The sequence below is a fragment of the Pholis gunnellus genome, assembly GCF_910591455.1.
Source record: "Pholis gunnellus genome assembly, chromosome: 20".
Taxonomy (NCBI): Eukaryota; Metazoa; Chordata; class Actinopteri; order Perciformes; family Pholidae; genus Pholis; species Pholis gunnellus.
Window position 1 is genome coordinate 11,645,379 of NC_136547.1, and position 15,242 is coordinate 11,660,620.

Sequence of the window (15,242 nt, forward strand, 5' to 3'; positions counted from 1 at the left end):
GTTGACACATGGCTTCCATGGTAGCAGCCTAGCTCTTAGCCCGATGTCGAACTACATTCCACTCAAAATGTTGTTCTTTCTGAAACCTAAAAATTCTTTAACCTGTAAATTTGGAGAGAATGTAGACATTCAAGTCAAGAGGTTCAAATCCAAGTGGAGTCACTGGTGTGAAGTCGAGTTGCTTCATTATGTGTCTTACAAGAAGTCATGCGACATCCTCACCTCTCGTGCTTTTGTATCGTCTTAATCTGTGTGAGTATCGTCATGTCATGTACTGTGAAAGGTTACCTAACTTTTAACTCCATCATGGGTTTCTGACTTAATTACAGTATATTGAGAGATTTGTTGACTTATTTACATTTATCTTTACTTGTTCAAATTGACGGACAAAGCCTGTAGGCGGACAAAGTGTGGTACTGTTCTCCATTAAATACGTGTGGGAAGTAAGACTTGTGTCAAAAGGCGGCTTTGAAACATGTTCATGATTCCAGCGATCCAGACTCTCTGGATGCATCTAAACAATAAATTACAGTTCAAAAAGTTTCTGTTGTGCACCAGACATAGCAACAAATGGAAAGTGCATGCGTCCCGAGATGACACGGTCGACGCTTCAACAGCAAGAGTCTTTCATTTCTGCGGACAGCATGAAGGCCACGACGCACAGATCATGACGCAGCTAAAATCAGAGTAAATAATCCTCCACTGATTCACAGACGTTTGTCCATTTGGCCCATGACTTCCCCGAGTCCAGGTCGCCAAGCAACCGGTCCCCTGCTATTAGAGTTTTTTTTTTATGCACCACTATGTCTGAATTGGTTGCCGGGGCAACCATAAGACCAAGACGCCACGACGCCGCCGTTAACGATCAATAAACACACGTTTCACTCAAGAGCAGCACTTTACTGCTTCTCTTTACTCCCTCCTCTCCCTCCTGACAAATAACAATAATAATAATACTCATAATAAAAAGGGTAACACTTGACTCACTCGTGTCCACAGTGCATTATAAGCATACTGATACTAATAGTGCGTTTTAATATGCTTATAGCACTCATTGTTTGCTTTAAGTGTAGCACATAATTAAGTTTACAACGTGTTATGCAATTAGTGTTAATCGTTTGTTTTTTACTTTACTTAAAGTACACAATGACCACTCAAAGTAACCTAGAATCACATTATAATGCACGATGACAGTGATTATAATGCAATAGGAAAACATAATGTTTTACAACAATTATAATACAATATAATCTGTTATAATTATTCTAATAAAGTGCTTATAACTTTAATTATACAGTGCAGGTTCTAATGCATTACAAGTATATTCATAAGGCATTACAGACATTGAAAGTGTTACCAAAAACAGCATCAACTTGTGAATTCTCAGTTGCTAAAATGGATTATTGGGGTCCAACTGTCAGTGATAATAATGAGGCCTGCCTGTCATTTCTTTAAAATAGGGCTTGCCACAGTGCAGCTCTTACAGTAAACGAGCTCTCAATGACAACAACCCAAAAATAATCCAGATGATTAATACCCGTGACATAAATCTACTGTAGATTCGGCAACTGCCAAAACCCAAGAATTGTGGTAATCTCAACCCGTCATTGCCTCGAGCGAATCAGCCACAAAGCCGCTGGACGCTGCTTTTTTTTTTAAGATTACGTCAATGCAGCAGGATTCAGCTCCAAGCGGTTTCATTCATTTAAAGTACACAGCGTCACACTGTCGTCCCCATGTTGTCTTTCTTTCATCAGCAAACTCCTCAAAATGACCATGACCTATGTTAAATGGTACTTGAAAGAGGACAAAAAAAAACAACACAATCAAAGTCACGAGACACGAGTGACCGTCGCACGTCCTGTCACCACTCTCCTCTCACGCTGAGCCTAAAGAGAGCTGCGACCTCTTAACTTGAACCACCTCAAGGCAGAAGCTGCCTTTCTTCTGAGGAGCGCACACGTGCCAATAATCACAGCCACAATGGAAGTGTGTTTTCCTTTCAAGATAAATGGGACAATAATCAGCAACAAAAAAAAATAACAATTGCTGACATTGTTAGAGATCTGCAACAAAGCCGACACTGTTGAGATCATAAAGTCTGCCCATGCACAGATTGTTTTCTGACTCAGAACGTCAATGCTTTAATTTACACTTTCTCATTAACTATTCATAGTTTCGTCCCGTTCCAGCAATTTATGTCTGACAACCAGAAATTAGATTACCGCTGCGATATGTCTAGAAGAGACAAATCAGTGGCTGATCTTTGGCGTACAACATCTAAATAGGATGCCTGGGATAAACCCTTTTGTTGAAGCGCCTTCCTCAGAGCATCCAAATGAGCTAAGCACCGTATTCTGCTGATAATAATCTGTGTAAGTCAGAGACTTTTGTTGGGTTCCCCGGAGGGAGTGAAATACTGGTGGTGAGGACGGTTACGCGATGATCTGTCTTGATCTCTTCCCTCGACAAAAGATAATCCGTCTGGTTCACTGTGCGCTGTGCCTGTTCGCCTGGCAGTTACAGTCTGCGGGCCGGCGGTGGCACACTGGAGCAGAGCTGCAGGGAAGTAGGCAAAGGACAGAGGAGGAATCAGGGCTCACTACGTCTGGTGGTGCCAAGGGCGATCTGCCGACTGGGAAGCACGCCCAGAATATGTGTACAGATAGAAAACAATCTGAGGGATCTTTTCCCCGCACAGTGAGCAGGAAAGGAGGGCCATAGTGTGCCGTCTCTACGAGTGAGAGGAGGCGATGGAGACAGAGAACTGAGGATTCACTCAGTCCGGACGTGTTGTTAATGCTGCTTCTATTAATGTCACTCTTGGAAGGACTTTGGCAGCCTGTTGTCTTTAGAATGGACCGTGATCCTAAAGACAGAATCAAGTCTATCTTTCTATCAGAGTTTAGCGTCAATTCAGCAGGAGTTCTTGTTGTCTGTGATTACAGTTTGGGCAATATATCTCTTTGATTTTCACAGCAGTAACTCATGCACGAAAGACACATTCACATTCCTGTTATTTCAATACAGTTCAGCTTGACTCCAGGGATGTTGTTTACCGAGTACTTTTGGTTGCAAAAAATGCGATACGGTCGGGTTTATGTGGTAATTTAAAAGAAAAGGTATTATATACATTTTTTTCAAATGTAAAACTATAAAATATTCAAAGTTTGATTCTTGGTCCAGAACCAAACTTTTAGTGACATAGAAAAGGGTTTTGTAGGACAAAATGTTTATATTCTTACTAAGGTGTTGAATAAATATTGCTTTGGTTCTGTAGCCAGTAACTTATTTTTTATATTATAGACTGTAAATCAATAGATTATTACATTAAGCAAATAATCATTTGGGCCCCAAAATGTCGTCTAACAGTGTAAGAGTATCTTTTCCTCCCAAATGAACACAATAATGAGATTTTTACTATCCTTTATAATCCTTCAAAATCCCTTTTTCTGAAACTACTACGAGTACTACACAGAGCTTTGTGTTACGTCCCAAACAGGGCTGGCTTCCAGGCGGCCAGTTAGTTGTGAATGTTTATCTGAGGCTGTGCTGCTTACACCACAGAGGCAGCATGGGAGTCTGTGAATGCTGTGAGCTCTGAAACTGTGACCGTGACGTCATGTGGGTGGCCGTTCCTATGCAGTCAGCACTTTCTGACACTCCTCCTCCTCTTCGCCCTACAGCTGCACATCACACACTGACCTCTGGCAATCCTCCATGAGGCCCAGGGGGAGGGGTTCCACCAGGAGCCCTGCACACAGGTCAGGGGAGACAGACACAAAAAGGCAAAGGGGGGAATAGGAGCCAGAGTTTTAGGGGGGGGGAAGGGCAGCGAGGCCAGTTAACCTCTTTCCTCTGCAGACTGACTGACTGATCTTGCTTGCGGTCTGGTTGTCTGTGTGCTATGTCTTGCAGTGACGTCCAGATAGCGTGAGAGACAAATGGGTGGGAAAGAGCGAAAGTGGTGGCAGGCAATAGAGAATGCCTGTCTCACATGCTCCCGCATGTGAGAGTGAGCCAAGCAAGAACGGGAGCTGCTTTATGTAAGTGTCTCCCTGCAGCCCGAGGGACTGCTGGAGAGCCTCGCATGTTTGTGTTGTGGTCATCCCACATGGGTGGATGGGTAAGGCTCGGCTGGACTGGACCTGTCTCGAACCATCGTCCGTCTCCGTCTGAGTATTTAATGGTTTGTTTGTGTGTCCATTCCCCCGTCTGACTCTCTGTTGTCTACCCCTCCCATCCTCATCTTTTCATTCCTGCTGCTGCTCCCATGCTTCACCCCTGGCCGCGAAGGGCTTGCAGCTGGGACGGGGAGGAGCAGGAGGAGCCAACAGAGAGGGAGGGTGAGGAAAGGGAAGAGGAGGAGGAGGAGGGGGAGGAGGAGGGGGAGGAGGAGGACAGATCACAGGTGCCGATTCTGTTTCCTTCCAGACATAGTAGACATCAGAACCAAGACCAAAACATAAACAGTGGCTGAAATCTACTACAAGATCTCCAGATCTGTCCCACAAAAGACACCACTCACAGTGTATCACTGCAAACACCAAAAAAAAAAAAACTCATCAATTCACATACTATTAATAAAATGTAGTGCACAACATCCACCAAACACATTCAGCCCGGCGGCCACCCCTCTCCTGTCGCTTCCTCGCCTCCTCCTTCTCTCAGGGTAGCTGGCAAAATACAAAGGAGAGAAGTGTGCAACTGGTGCGATAAAGCCGGGAACATCTTGCTATTCAAGCGTCAGCATAATAAACTGGAGGCACAATTAAGGGAGAAAAATCCCCTAAAAACCACAAGAACAAGAGCTTAGCGCTGCAGCGCCTCAGCGCCTCAGTCCAGCTGCGGGTTGTCTTTAGGACACAAGAAGAAAAAAAGGACAACAGAGCTTTTCTGTTCTCCCCTCTTGGGAATGCAAATGATCAGACACTGACATACTAAGAGACTACAAAGCATGTGTGTCTTAACCTCAGATGTGCTGCTATGATATATCGGTGTGTGCAAACATTACTCCCTTTGTCTAAAATACCCAAAAGCACACAGCGGGGTAGTCATATAAAGTTGATTGTTAAAAGGTGTTTTAAAATGTTACGGCTTGACAAAATAGAACAAAGAGTCCTTATAAAATCCTTAAGATTACAAAAAAAAAGAAAAGAAAGTTGCTGATATTTTCAAAAATTCACAACTCTCGTAGAATAAACAGGTTTTTCCCCACAAGCTTTTTTTTTTTTTTAAAGACCCGGAGAGATCCCTCGCCCCTTAAACCTTCTCTCTGTTCTCACAATCCCCCGAGGAGGCTGGTGCAAAGTCTGCCGCTGTCTGGCTGTTCCCATGGCAACCACCAGGTGAGCAGACAGGCTTGGAAAGCACGACGAGGAGCATGTGACTCCCCTCCACACGCTCAGGCAGAGCACACGCTCTCAGATAACAGGAGGCGATCTCCCTCCTTCATTCAAACTCGCAAGTACACAGTGTATAGTCACGAAAAAGGCAAGGAGAGTCTGAAAGCAGACAAGCAGATGACTAGTCTGCCAGTCCGTCTGTCTACCACTACGTGTCTGTCTCTCTCTGTGACACATGCACATGCACACACACACGCACACACACACTCAGACACTCAGACACGTGCACACAAGCTGTATTGTGGAGTTTAGAAGAAGAGGAGGAGGCTGCCCTGGGGCAACTGAGATGTGTCATGACCACTGAACATCAAGTTCCAGTTCTGCTGCAACAGCAAAAGGAGAAGGAGATGCTGGAGCAGCAGGGGGAGTTCGGCTGGAAAAAAAAGTCACACGAATGGTTGGGAGAGGAGAGGAGGTGAGAGGAGGTGAGAGGAGAGAAGAGGAGGAGCATACGGTATTTAATGATAAATCAAGTCGAAAGAAACAACCCAGTTTCCAGGAAAAATGTTGGCAATGTACGTTTCTGCAAACCGCGGGATACTTTGAATGTCAAAGTTTCTTAACCAAAAATATATTTCACGATTAGGTTTCATATCAGCCTCGAACTGCCAAAACCCACAATGTCACGCGGTAAGAGTGGTGAAATTATTGCTTAGGTTTAGGCAACCAAACTATGTGGTTAAGGTTAGAAAAAACATGGTTTGGGTTAAAACGACAATGAACGCAATGACTTAATGTCTCCGCCCTTGACGACGTTACGTAAACAAGTGTAAACTTAGATCCTCCCCCCATTGTGTACATTCTCGTTCTTCATACTCGTTACCATACCACATAACTTTCAATAATGGTCCCTAGATATACTGTGTCACTTGCTCCGCGCGTCGCTATTTGTACTTCAACACTTGCTACCAAAACATTCACATTCAACATGTCCGCGGTTCGCAGAAACGTACAATCCCGCCATTTTTCCCTGGCCACTTAGCTGGAAGAAGACAAACGTATTTAACTGTATGTCCAAAGAGTCTACAGCCATGCTCGCAGCTCTGTGAGGCACAGTGGTGCTTTGAGCTAAATGTCAGCGTTGCTAACATTCTCACAGTGACAAAGCAAACATGCTGATGTTTGGCAGGTACAAATCCACCCTCTTAGTTTAGTGTGTTAGCATGCTTGCCCTTTGCTAATTAAACCGTCAATTCAAAGTACAGCAGCAAATTTTTAAAGCGGAGGTCAACGGTAAATGACAAGTTGAGGGATCACCAAAGTCACAACAAGTAATCCTGAGGGAACATGAAAGAGTGTACCATGGCAATACGTCTAATAGTTGTCAAAACTGAAAAAATATCAACCTCAGAGGAAACTTCAGGGGATCCTTCATTCCGCTTCATCCTCTGGTGACCATGAGTTTAAAAAAAAAACATCCATCCAATAGCGGTTGAGATATTTCAGCCTGGACCGATGGACCGACCGACTAATGTTATGACTCATGTTATGCATTCAATACAGTCATGAGAAAGAAAGAGTGTTGCATAGTAGCATGTACACAAAGCATGTGTGTAGTTAAGGGAATATTATAATGAGGTCACACTGCTTATTATCGACTCTGTTTATTACTCTGATATTGCCTGTGAGCAATAACTCATATACAGTAACATGGCTTCAGCCTCTGGGTCATATCCAAAAGTACAAACTATCATCAGGCTGTAAAGCTGCGCGCTGCCAAAAGACAATAAAATACTGTCTGGCAGCCACGCGTGATAAGGAGGGACATGTTTTGGAATGGCATCAAATTGTTTCGTTGTCCATCACAAACACTCCTTATTAAGATGTCACTGGTGATGAAGGAGGCTAGTATATACTGTACTTCTGTCCTCGTGTCTTAGCTCTGTCGGGGATTTGCATAATCAGGCAGGTGACAAGAGGTCAACATGCGGCCGCGTTGCTTTTCATTATTCATCGCTGCCTCGCCGCTTGTGTCCAAATCCTCAGAATGACACAGGATTGCCTACAAGCCAAACGAAGGTCAATCCACCCAGCTGACCCGCCTCAGACTATTTAATCTGCTGGTGTGTGATTCATCTATTATTCATGTCGGCTTCAAATTAAAAAATGTGCACCTGATTAAAAGCATATGTAATAATAATAATAATAGCATAAGCACACATTCCTTAGAGATTGCGTCACTGTTTTAACATCTATACTGAAGGCCCTCTTCGAGGTTGTGTGTTTAAAGGTGCAGGACAATGACCCAGAGGCAAAAGTGCACACCTGCATGAATATTACATAACATGTGTTTTTTTTCTTTTTTTCTGCTTGAACAGCCACATGCATGTCTCTTTCATCTGTACAGTACACAACAGTATTCCCCACTCATGATTGCCACTGGCGTTCAATAAAATAAAAAAGGCCCCCGTGCTTTGCGGCTTCTTTTCCGCCGAGGCGATTTCTTGTGGAGCACGACTCCAGAATGGGCTGGCTCGCGTTGCCGTGGATTCCGCCTGTCCGCCTGCGAGCTCTATAAATAGTGCCTGTCAGATATTTTCACTCCTGTGCTGAGCGCACTCAGTGGCAGAGCAGTGTATTAATATCCACGGTGACCAGAGTCGTGCCTCGGGAGGGAGAGTGTTGGCGCTGAGGTGTGTGAGTATTTGGAGAGAGAGAGAGAGAGAGAGAGAGAGAGAGAGAGAGAGGGGAGGCGGAGGAGGGACGTGCAGACACAACTACACGCAGACAGCGGGGCTGTCATATTTCCTTCCAACCTCCCTCTGCAGACTGAAGCCCCAACAAAAGACCACTTTATGTCTCGCTCTCTGACGTCACTCCACAATGTGTGCACACAGTTGACTTCAGCTTAAGGAGGACGTGATCTGAGTCACATTGCCTTTTTCACCCTGACTGCTATATTATGTTTCAGCTGTCACTGCGCTGCTGAACGACGCCTCTGTTGCGCAATCCGAAGTGACAAGTGAGGGCTGCCCATCATGTTGATCATATGAGCAAACAACAGGTCAGAGGTTGTAGCTGGATTCTGCAGTGCATGAATTACATTACAGGGGGCTGACGTCCCAGCTGCTCGTCGCTAATCAGCCCTGAGAAAGTCCAGATCTCCAGATACAACCCCTGAGGGATTTGAACATTAAAAAACACAAATCAGGAGAACCACAAGGGTTAAGCAGAGACGACACATAAATGCAATAATCTCTATAAAATGAGTTGATTCATATGTAAAGAGGATTTTGACCAATTTGTGCAGCGCACACACACACACATACGTGCAAATAACACTGATTTATATGGAAGAGATTTTTAAAGCTGCAGTAATTCATCATTTCTGAGCTGGTGTGCTTAGCCCTTAGCTTTCACAACTCACACATGCACGTGTGCAGCGACTGCTTTGTGTGAAAAAGAGAGGACTCTGCACGTGGAGCGTCACATGTGCGACTGAACAACCTAGGGTCAGATAGAACGTTCATACCAACAGAAAGCGTAGCTCAGTGGTTAAACGTGCCACACGTTTTGGCCAATTAAGAAATGATGTTAATTTGATCCATTTTCATGTATTTTTCACTGTTCCTCTTTGTGTCAGAAACAATTGCTCTCCTCTCCTCATACAGTCGCACATGATCACACTCTTGATCATTTGAAACGTGCACAACAAAATGCAACATCAAAGGAGAGTAAATGCTGCAATAGTCTGATGATATTCAACATGATTGCATCATTGTCTACAGTAGCACCCTGCCCTTCATGAACAAGGACTGTGTGCTGGGAGGCTGCAGAACACTGCCCCCGGTGGAGATGGGCGGTGTAACCCAAACAGGTCCTTATGACACTGGGTGGACAAAGTAGCATGAACACGCTTGACTGTAATATGAGTCAATTTAGCACGAAGCAAAACATATTGCTTTTTAATGCTCAATTTTCATTAAAAATATCTATGGTTATAGTAAAGCTGTAGTTTGTAGTATTGAATGATACTGCAAGGCAGCACCGTCAATGCCGTAAAGAATATTGAAATGATGTTATACTCCAAAAAATGCTGTGTTGATAAACTAACTCGTACTCGTAGCATTTTGGAATTGCTTGGATGACATACAAAAAAAGCAAAAAAGGTAAAAACCAAGCTATCCTGACTTTTATTTCCCAATATACTGAAGTCAACCTCCAAAAACACTTCATCCTACACTTTCCAAATTTACACCAATACCATCTTTTCATTACCCCCCCCCCCCCCCCCCCTGCTTCCTGTCTGCTAAATGCCAACCACTCCATGCCCTTGGAACTCAGGGCTTCTGTTTTAAATGAAAACCCTGATGACATGAGAAGGTGACGTTTTCTCAAGCTTTAAAGTGGTCCCTACAGAGCCACAGAAGACTTCGAGCTGTTCTCACAGGCTGAGTAGTTCTCCCTATGATCAGTAAACTGATCTTGATCTGGAAAACAACAGTGAGAGTTCCCATTGTGCAAAAAAAAAAAAATACATGTTGTCTCCACGTATTCATTTTCTTAAATGTACATCATAAAAGTTCTCTATCGTTAACAAATGCCAATATTGTGGCTTCTCGCAGATAACCGGTGCAGATATGTGCCTGTTTGACGGTATTGCAGTACAAAGTGTCACAGCCGGAGATAAGAGATTGCAGTTGGCCTCCGAGTTTGTTCTGTCTCCACGCAGGACATTCCAGGAGCTGCGCTGTGTGACGTCTCACACATGGGATCACATTTCAAAAAAGGCAGGGCTCCAGTGGCCCACAGTCAAACCACGGACCTCTTTCTGGTCCAGCTGATTACTCGCGAGGATTAAGTAACTTCAGGACTGGCTTATGAGATAAAGGCGAGCATACAGAACGGGAGCAATTCATTCTAAACTAAGAGGAAACAGTGAAGATACACCCAGTTTTTTCTCTCTCGTGTTGCATGCGTCTACGCTGCAGTATTATGTGCTTGTCGTTTTTTTTTTTTCCTCCAGCTTCATAAATTGACTCTAATATCCTCATATACTTCACTTTGCTCCCTCTGCCCTCCTCCCCTTCCCTCCTCTCTTCCTCCTTCACAGTGCCCAGCCTCTACTGGCGCCACAGCAGGGTCATCTGGGGTTCCACAGCAAGAAGGGAATGCGCAGAAACAACAACCGTACTTTTTCACAGAGTGAAACCATGAATGAACCACACACAAAGCACAAATTACTCTGTTCAGCAAAAGCCTGGCCCTGACCAAAAAAAAATAAAAAAATCTCATTAAAAAACACTTTTAGGATTCAGTGTTGCTCTTGTGCTACCAATTACCCAAATACATGCAAAGGCAGTTTTAACTCCCTGTGATAATTATCTCCTGGCAACTCTAAATCTAAATCCACTGGTGACAAGAGTTTGCCAGTGGTTTGGCTGGTACATCCTTAGAGAGCAGCAGAGAGTGCCCTGATGCAGTGCCGCTGTGTGCTGACAGAGGAGGAACAAAGGTGACGCTGTGAGTACAAACTCTGCACAAAGACAGGAAACCTGATATTCCAGCTCTCGACACGGACTGAACCTAGAGGGAGGGAGAGTGTGTACTTGTGTGCGATATCAACAGCAGCGGACATCAAGTCCTGCAGGACACACTCTCCATAGGAGGGCCCACTGAATGTGTGTGTGTGTGTGTGTGTGTGCTTCCCTTTTATTTTATTTTTTTTCTCCTTCCTACAGTGCATCTGCAGCACAATTAATCATCCCCCACTGAAGCAAGTTGAGAAACTGTGTCAGTGCAGAGTTTAACCTGCTCTCCCGTGCACTCCCACTTTGTCAGATCTGAGCACAGAATGCAACAAAGAGGAACATTTAAATACATGTAAATCACTTTAACACACCATTTCATGCACATGCATATTTATTCCTCATCAGCCAAAAAGCAGCTCTTTCTTGGTTAATCAAGCAAAGATAAATACTTTGAGTTCCACTGACAGATTAATAACACTGTCACGTCCATTGACTGTTGAACAAGAGCCGTGTTTGTGACCGTGTACAGTTCAGTGCAGTGCCTCTGTGGGCTGCCCCTGACCCAGCATTGTTATGAGAAACCCTGGGCACCATGCTCCAGTGCTCAGCGATGCCGTCACCCCCTCCAGGCATGCAGCAAACACAGCCCTTTTGAGTAGCCAGCGAGTGGCTGCCCTCACCAAAAGCCTCGCAAAGCAGCTTAGGGCTTCGGCCGCCTCCACGGTGGCCACACGTGTGAAACGTGCACTCTTCACTGACACACAAACACTCGCAACTGCTTGTGCGCGGTCACAGTGGGAGAGGAGGAGCTTGCTGGGTTTCATACGGACAGAGAGTGGACGGGTTAGGTCATAGTCACTCCCACTCAGCTGCACCGAAGCACGTTCCCCCTCAGGCGCAACACACTGCGCGCACACACCTGCAGAAAAAAACATGCAGGGCAAAGGGACAAGAGAACACACACACACACACACAATGAACTGCTGCACACCACGACTCATGTTCTCCTTAGGAAAGAGGGAGTGTTTCTTTACAAATCATAGCCATGTGTTGGGAGAAGCTGACAGTGTGTTCCTGAACTTTCAGTGCTGGAAAGAATACACTTTCCTCATGACACATAGATTCCCACTTAGAGCCAACCATCAGGCACTGAGAACAAATGAACTGAGAAATACTGGTAGAACTCTTGTTTTCTGTTTGGCCTTCATTGTTCTCCAAAACGTGATGCAGCCTGGGTGAACTGCTACACCTAATTAGGATCAATTATGGGCTTCAAAAACAAGCCTAACAATGCAGTTTCTCTGACAACAGAACAAAAACGTGTTTATCTTCTCTCTGCGGACATGCGATTATCTACAGGGTTTGTTGTCGACTCCTACCGTCGGTTGCTAGTGATTTCAGTGATCTAAGAATTTAAGCTTTGTATAGTCTTTTCTCATCCTCAATTAAAGCCAATTAAATGACTCAAATCTTAATGTAAGATGTGCTGTAAGCTCAGCAACCACAGATCGGTATTGGGGCTTCTTCTTGCATAAAGTGAGCTTTGTGATTCCTTTCAAGCCTTGGCTTTTCTCCAGTTGTTTCTTCGATTTGTGACTCAGCTAAAAGGATAAATATATACACCTTCGTCTTGCTCCTTTCCTCCCTCCTCCTCACTTTTCTCTGCTCGGTGAAGAATAGAAGAACTAGCCAGAGACCAGCAGCAGATAGATACACAAACATTTGAGGATGTGAAATATATATCCTGAGCTGATATTCCCGTCTTCTCTGCTGATACAAAGTTTTCGTCTCAAACATTTAATGGGCTTGTTCTTGGTTTTGGTCAAATGTAACAGGCCACACATTTGCAAATTGTGTTAAGTTTCAACAACGGTTCAGTCAAAAACTAAGGTTGCCAGGTACTGACAATGCTCCTTCACACGGAGCAACTTTGTGTAAACTCTTTTTCAGTCAAATCATCATCTAATGCATCCTCCATGTTTTCCCATTAGGCAGCACGCACGGGGAATCCTCGTCTGTTCTCTGTGTGCCTCTCATACACTGAACATTTGCTCTCTCGTCAAACACGTCGAGAAGAACAGATGAATGCATATCGCGTTGGAGCAGATGTGTTCATTAATCACTGATATTGTGTAGTATTTGACTAGAAGGCTGGTGAACGATCTGATAATTTGCAGCTCAAAACACAAATTTGTTGCACTATTTAAGTTGTGCATGTGTATGACATTCAGGATGTCAGTTGTACATACCGGGAAATATGGGTAAGTCTTTGTGGCGTGAGAAAGGGAAATACGGCCTGATACTTATTTTCTGAAATGTCTAAACTGTCAAAGAGATTGATGAATAGTTAGGAAAAGTAAGTATTAAAGTGGGCTTCCTTATGTTGCATGCGTTTGCGTCTTCAAGGGTGGTCTGATTCAAAAAGATCTAGACTACAGATGGGACATTTCTAACTAATTGGGCTTCATCTTGGCTTCAAAGTAAGCTGGCCAAGAGATGAATAAATAAGATAGTCCAACATGTGCCAAAATGATTTGAAGAATTACTTTTGCAGTGCGATTAGACTGACAAGCTAACCAAACCGGTTGAGTCTATTGATAACGTTATCTAACGGCTTTTAGAATGAAATCAATAAATGAATATTTTAAATAAAAAACATGTTTTTTCTGACAAGTATGTTGTTCTTGAAAGGCTCTGGATGAACCTCGATTAGTATCACTAGTAGCAGCATGAATCACACACACACACACACATGCTGCTGAGTCACACACACTGTGCCCTACGTGTCATCATGGATGCATATTACCCATCTTCAAGCAAACTCATGACTGCTGGCAGTGTGAGGTGCGTGGGGTGTGTGTGTGTGTGTGTGTGTGTCTGACACTCACATCTGAACAGGTCAGCCGGTGTCATGCGCTCTGTAAAGCACCGCAGACGTCAGATTGGCATTTCTGTGATGCAGACGGGACGAAAAAAGAAAAATCGACTGCAGCAGGGTTAAATGAGGAAACAAGGGCGTACGTTTGACAGAGCATCTCTCTGGTAAATGATGAGACAGGGTGCATATAGAAATTGATTTCACCGTCTTTGATAACATATGCTTATGTATGCGTCACTGGCCAAACATTGTTAAGCAGTGCTGACCTTATCTGCCTCGAGTCTCTGCTCTCACTGCTGTACGTTATGGGTTATTTTTGGTGTACTGAAATAACCCAGGTTGGCCTTGAATAGCCCCACTGTAATGTTCCCACATAACCCGAGTGTGGTTAAACAATACTGAGCGCTGTGTCTCAGTGGTCTTTAACGCCCCCTGCTGGACTACCGTATAATGCTACGCATGGGGAACAATGTGAATCCCTTCTCACAGTTGTTTTTTACTCATTCAAACACAGGCAGATGTGTCTATGAGTGTATTCACGCGTTCCTCTTTGCAGCTCTTCACCAGTCACGGAGTGTAATCTGCAGAGATGTAAGTCGCCCTTCCTAGTAGCCACGGATCCTCCCTCCAAAACAGCTGGCTGGTGTAAGCGAGTGTGTTTTAAAATGCAGACGAGGCCAGTAAACTTGCCCTAATAACACTGCACAGTTCCCAGTCAAAGGCGGTGCATTGCATATTCCCTTTCATCTCTGCAGTGCCTTTGAGACAGAGACAGGAGTGGGTTTTGAAGGGAGGGGAGAGGACTGTATAGTCGGAGGAGGGGGGGGGAGACAGCCAGGCTGAAGCTCTCAGTTTTGCCCCAGGGGTGTGTGCTGCTGCTGCTGCTGCTGTTGCTCTGTCTTTGTCTGAAGACCGATTAACAGAAAGCAGGACTAAAGAGAGTGAATATGAATTGTGCGTCCTGACAAAAGCCCCCCTTGTCTCGAACCTTTACTGCATGTTACACATGTGTGAAATAAGAGGGAACCCCAGATAAAGGATATCACAACGGTGTCTTCGGATTGTTGCATTTCTATTTTCACTCAGTGTAAAAATACTCTTTTCGGAGTAGAGGCGCCGCATAGCTAAATAAAATGTATGTAGGTCACAAAAGTAGGATTAGTCATAAAGCACAAAGGCCATTTTAAATGTAATCTAGCTGGTTGTGGTGGCGTTAGCTCTCATCACTTGATATACCTTTTAATATTTTATGGGTTTACTATACAGCCATCACATAGTGGAGTAATTAAATCATTATGTTTCAAAGAATGGAAATAGTACCTCAAATTTGAAACATCAACAACTGTATATAGTGGTGAGGTGTCCGTGTGTTTTCAGCTTGTACCACTGCCCTTAGCTAAAAAAAAGAAAGAAAAAAAAGATAATAAACAACGAGCCAGAAGCTCAAAAGTAAAAACCACAAAGCAAGAAAGCAGCTTAACAACAGAA